The following is a 6,114-nucleotide window of genomic DNA, read 5'->3' as shown; positions in this document are numbered from 1 at the left end:
GTACAACTTTCAGAAGCGCTTGGGCTTAAAGTGGAAGGAAACATGAACAGATCAGCCGTAGAGATCAGCAAGAGACGATTAGAGTACTGGTGGAAAAAAAGCAGGGAAAAGATGGATACGACCTGATTTCTTAAAATCATAAGTAGCGGTACAAGGTAAATTAAAAAAAAGAAAAAAAAAGATTAATTAGAGGTTACAAAAAATGCTAGATAAAGAACATGTATAGTATACCCGATTAAATCAAGCAGGCTAGGTGACTATTTGTCGCCGCCCCGTTTCAAAGGGGATGCCATTAAATCATCATCATCATCACGTGCTGCACTCTCCTGCACAAGGCGGCGGTCAGTCTATTTTAGATTTCAACACTAGGTTAACTAAGAGAAAAATGCATCCAACGTCGAGTGCTATTAAGAGCTGGCAGTTTGATAGAAGACGTTAGAATTATGCGAGTGGTCTTAAACTTTAGCTGTAGTTTTTCTAAAACTTCCTAATTAAAATAACAAGACGGCATTGTGTACTTGGGAGTAACTGGTGGAAAGTTTTCACGGAATGCACTTTCCTCATTCACTTAAGTGTATCGCTTTGTTTAAAGAGTCATTGGCTTCAATTTATCTTCGTATCTCTTCTAGATCTCCATGGAAGACATGAAGGTGCGGGAGCCCGAGACGCCGTCGCCTGTGCCCGAGTACAAGACGCACCGAGGACAGACGGATGTCTGAGCTGGAGCACCCACAGATCCTGGTTTATCTCTGGTCGTTCGAAGATCGCGGTACAAAACAACAAGGATGTTGAATTGGGAGTTTACAACACGTCGAAGACGTTATGCGCTGTTTGTCCGTAAGACATAGGATCGGCATTTAAGCCCTGACGCGTTGATTCTGAGACACGTGTAATCTCAGCCTTAGGAAAGTTTCACCGATCTCGTTACCGTTGTATAGTAACTAGGAAGGGAAGTGGTGATGACGAGACACGCTCAGGCGCTGAAGACAGCGCTGGAGGCCGTGCTCCGCAGAGATTTGGCTTTCACATGAAGAGTATACGGACGTGCACATCCGGACGATCCCGCTTCTGATTGGTTGACGGTACTCTGGCTTCCACCGCAGTGCCACGCTATTGAGAGAGTACTGCGTCCCGTTCTCTCCACCGACCTCGCCGTCTTGTTGGACAGTGTCCGCATGCAACCGCTTTACTTTTGTCAAACTTCCGAACCGGGACCATTCACCCAATAGCAACAAAAGATGCAACGTTACTTTCTCGTGCCTCATTGTTATGGTCCACATTGAACTTTGTCACTCCTGAGAGTATGCTTAGTGCGATTTGCTCTGGGAAAGTTCGTAATCACTTGGGGACAGTTGTCACCATGTTCGTAATCTTTTTCTTCTATGACGATCCAGTATTGAGCGGCAGTTCGTTTTATAAAGCTCTGTAGGTGGATGCTGTCGCGTGCTAGGAGAACACCTTACGCGCGAATTCACACGTTAAACATATCCGTCCATTGCAGCAGCAGTTCTTGTGATATCACTGCCATGTTACCTGTCCAAGTAATAGTGTGTTTGATGCATTATCACGCCAGCGCCGGGCAGCTATGCGGCGGTGCTGATCAACGCTTCGTTCACACTGCTTCGTTGCCTTGACATTGCGTGCGTGACGAAGCAGTAAGTATAAGAATGAGGCAAGTGTGCAAAGCCGTTATCGTACAGTGCACATTCACTTTGTGTCGCTGGGCATGCCGGTATTAGATAATAACAGCGCTAGATAATCAAGCGCAATCAAATACAACAGACGAGAAGAAAGAGACAGGACTGAGTGCTCCGTCTTTAGTTTGTGCAGCGCAAAAAAAGAAAGAAAAAGACGAAAAGGAACGTTCACAAAACGACGTGGACAGCGCCTGTCCACGTCGTTTTGTGTTCTTTCTTGTCCTATTTTCTGTGTTTTTTGAAAGCGCAGCTATGAGGTGTCCGTTCCTGTGTCGGCGTCCTACCTCGTAACCGAGCGAATGAGCACAGCGAAAGATGAGAACGAGCGCGGAGCGCAGCGGGGGATGAAAAAAGGGGCGAGAGCCAAGATAGCGCGAGGAGGAGAGCGCAGCGGAACCTTCAGGCGGAAAGCGGAGGAGGAGGGTATTGCGAAAGCGTGAGAGGAAAAGCATAGTGCTGCGCACGAGGGGCTTTGCGGCGACAATGGCTACGAGATGGCGCCAGAGTATCGCGCGTCGTCTGTATGGAAACAAAGCGCTGCATGAGCGTAGGGTGTCTGCGGCGACTGCTCTGAATCGCGCCCACGAGTCACCCACGCGCTTCCTTTCGCGATATCCCTATTAGCGAGGCCGTCGCGCCACACTTCGCTCCGTTTGCAACGTGCCGCACGAGACAGACTGTCCGCGCCATCCAATATATCGCGAAATGCAAACACGTATACAGGTGAATTCAAATTTGCATTAGGGAGTGTCGTAATTGTCGGTGAATTTTTTTTTGCGCTACACAAACTTAGTACTCCCGCGAAATGTACTAACTCGCCCGTGAGCGAATTGTTTCGGTGCTCCGTCTTCTCTATTTCTTCTCTTTAGTTATATTTTAGGAGGTCGAAATTTGTCTTCGCCTATTAAAACGGCCGTACTAGCGCAACTGCCTCTAATAAACAGGTAGAACTCGTGGTGAGCGCCTTACCTGTGCGCCAAGTGTGGTTCAGCATGTGCTTCTAGTTGCGCGAGAAAAGAGCGTGCGCCACTTGCTTCATTAAAGGTGATTCAGGCCTCAGCTTTGCGCTGTATACTTTGTTGATGCCTTATAAACATTTAGTTTGTCATTTCAGCGTGTGTGCAAGTTGCTGTAAACATTGAATTGAGGTTTTTCTTTGACATTGCTGTTCGGGTGCAATGCTTGTATTTGTTAATCCCATCTTGTGTTTGTCGTTGTACTACATATTGTTAGGTGCGATTATATTTCATAACGGCCTAGCTGCGCTTAAGTGGGAATGACTACGAAAGCAACAGAAAAGACTAGCGTGTATCGTTTTTTTTTCCCCATGCGGCAAAGTTGACCGATATGGATCAACTAGGACCTTTCGTTGCTCTGTTCAGTGAGAATGGGCATTTTAATAATCCAGGCGAGACAGAGGGTCACAGACAAATTTGGGCTTAAAGTGATCAACCGTGCTCAAGCAAAGTATGCTGCTTCAATCAACGTTTCCACGAGAGACTTGTCAGGAAAAAGCCCACTTGTCTAAATGTTGACTCCATCGGCATCTCTTGTTTGGCCCTCCTTCACCAGCTTCATTTTATTCGCGCATTCACGTCCATTCTAAGTATGTCAGTCCGCCGTAACCTTCACGAAAGATTAAAACCTTGGCGAAGGCACAGACTACAACCGCCGCGCGGAATGGCGCTTTAAGGAATGCGCGTGACAATCGCACTTGCCTATCAAATAAGCCGAAGCTCTCGGCAGTACCACGTATCCGTGTGTGCCGCCATTGTCAGCAATTTGGATCGTACTGCGCATTGCTACTACTGGTCGTCCAAAGCCCAATAGAGAGATCATGCACTATTGCCCAAATCTTGAGCGCACTATCGCACCGAAATAAATACGGTGGATAGCGGCCCAGAAAGCGATTTCATGACGTCACTCGTCACGTGCACAGTGGCATTGAAACTTTCGAAAAAATCTGTACTCAATGTGTGGCGCCAAGTGAGCACCATTTCGCTTTCTGTCTTTACTGTGACATGCTTGCGGAGTAAGCGTCATGCGCGACAAGCGGTGGCCGACAACTTATTGCCAAATCGAGCAGTCTTCCTCTGGGCAAGTAGGTGTGGAGAAATTGGTGGCCTTCGTTTTCTCCTCCGCTTGGCGTGCTGTGCACTTGTGGGAGTAGTGCGAACTCTTCTCCAATGGGTGGGGGCGGCTGTTAAGAGTTAGCACCACGGAGGAAAGAAACTGGAAGGGAACACGACGCTACGCAGCGAGCCTTCGAAAGTCATGAAGTCGTCCTTTTTGCTGTTTAAAGCGAATGGTTTTATTTGACTCGGTTACCCGTTTTCGTGGTTGGACTTTGCGCCGACGCATGCGCGTTCGCTGCCTAATCTTGCCGCTCTTTGAGACGCTGTAGCTGTCCACCGGTGCTGCTACCGATGTAGATATGCTGATTAACGGCTCCGTTTTCCGGGGAATATTGAAATGAAGCAAGAAAACGCAGCTTTCGTATTTATTGCAGTGAGAATACACTGCAATAAATATAGGCCGTTAAGTGGGTCATTCCTTTGATAATGCGCGTCGCTTTCTTTAACGTGTTCAGCTATTGTTTACATTAACAATCACCATCGGTACATTAACAATCATCGTCGGTAGTTTCTGCGCTAACTTTCTCTCGGCCGTGCCTCTAAATGTCGGCCCAACACGAAAGCCTGCGTTCGGCCGACTGGGCCTAGTAATTTTTGATCCCGGTAGGTTTCAGTCAGTGCACACTTGTTCGAGTTCATTGGCAACCGCTCCGTGTACATTTTCTCCCGATATGCTTGTGCCCCCTTGGCCGTTCGTGGGAACCAATATAACGCATGCATTTGTCGTCTTCGTTGAAATGTGCGAGCGTGGCAGCCGCATTTCGCTGCCGGATCTCGCTTTTGTCGGAAGAGCGAGCACTGGGAACGGCTGTGGAAGACACTAAACCCCACCGCCACATGATCACGTGCTGGAGCGAATTTCTTTGGCTTCAATTTTACCGCGTGGCGTACCCGCCTCGTTCATCTGATTCCTCCGTATTAGCACGCAGTGCACGGTACTCCATTTTGTCCGATGGCCAAAACGAATACGAAACTCAAGCGAGACCGCGTTATCAGAACAATGAGCGTGGTTTCATTTTCGAGCCGTCCAACTTAGCCTTTGTCATCTGTGTGACTGTCTTCTGTCTTGTTGTACTGTGTGTCAGTGATAAAATTTTATAATGAACCTGTGTCATGCGACCGGACTTCGACGATTATACAAAACTTCACTGCATAATCGTCTTAGTTTGCGAAGGGTTGAGCGTGCCTTTGCGTATGTGCAGTTTATTTTTTATAGGCAAATAAACAAGACATGTTTACACAAGCGTGTGTTTGTTTTGCTGAACAGCGTTGTTCTCTTCGACTGCTAAAAGCGAAATAAATGATCCGAGGCTGGGGCTGCATTTTTCACCATTCAACACAACGAAATGAGCGAATAAATTAAAAAAAAATCACTGCCCAAGCACTCTGTGCAGATGGTTAACCAGCGAAGCTGATACGTGCGGCACCGGCGTTTAGCACTGGGTTAATCCCGACGGTTCATTAAAGTATTTCTCAATTATGAGGTTACACACACGTTCGGCTGCCACAGAGAGAACGACGTCGCTGACCGGCATGCCCGCAGTCCGCCGTTGTCGCTTGCGTTCGATCTCTCGAGTTTGTTCGGCGGCGTGGTTAGCAGCATTCACCCGCCATTGCCGCTTACGATCCCCCGCCGCGGTGGCTTCAGTCAGCTAAGGCGTTGCGCTGCTGAGCATGAGATCGCGGGATCGAATCCCGGCCGCGGCGGCCGCATTTAGATGGAGGCGAAATGCAAAAAACGCCCGTGTGCTTGCGTCAATTGCAGTGCACGTTAAAGAACTCCAGGTGGTCAAAATTAATCCGGAGGCCTCCACTACCGGCGTGCCTCATAATCATAACTGGTTTTGGCACGTAAAACCCCAGAAAGAACGCTTGCGATTCTTCAAAATTAAATCTGTCCGTTACGTAAGACAATGAATGGCTCATAGCCCTTTAAGCAATGGCTCATGCCCCCGTAAACGCGGCCTCCCCGTTACGACGACAGAAGAGAAGTGAAATTCTACGCTGGAATGATGAGCGGCAACGCAGCCAGCTGTGGAAGAAGACGACGACGACTAACGCGGGTGCAGTGGCACGAGCGCGTGCCGAGCACGAGCATGAGCTATACCCGAGGGGCGCCAACGAGCCAGCTGCGGAAGAAGACGAAGCTCGAGCCAATGCTGATGATGATAGTTTTCTGTGGACAGGCGACGGACAGACGCTTTCTTTGTTTCGCCTAGCCATATAAATCTTCGCTTTAAAACGCAAGTAGTTCCTTGAGACGGGTTCAGGTCGTACAATTT

General features: G+C 48.4%; 1 long non-coding RNA gene across 1 annotated transcript; it reads left to right on the top strand.

Annotated features, from left to right (window-relative positions):
- The first annotated feature begins 721 nt into the window (after positions 1-721).
- LOC119433745 (uncharacterized) lies at positions 722-5,075 on the top strand. The gene is made up of 2 exons (XR_007464452.1): positions 722-4,767; positions 4,812-5,075. It is a non-coding gene; the product is annotated as an uncharacterized LOC119433745 (long non-coding RNA).
- Positions 5,076-6,114: the final 1,039 nt, after the last annotated feature.

This window comes from Dermacentor silvarum, chromosome 11 (genome assembly GCF_013339745.2).
Source record: "Dermacentor silvarum isolate Dsil-2018 chromosome 11, BIME_Dsil_1.4, whole genome shotgun sequence".
NCBI classification, from domain to species: Eukaryota; Metazoa; Arthropoda; class Arachnida; order Ixodida; family Ixodidae; genus Dermacentor; species Dermacentor silvarum.
This window is presented reverse-complemented; position numbering and strand designations above follow the sequence as displayed.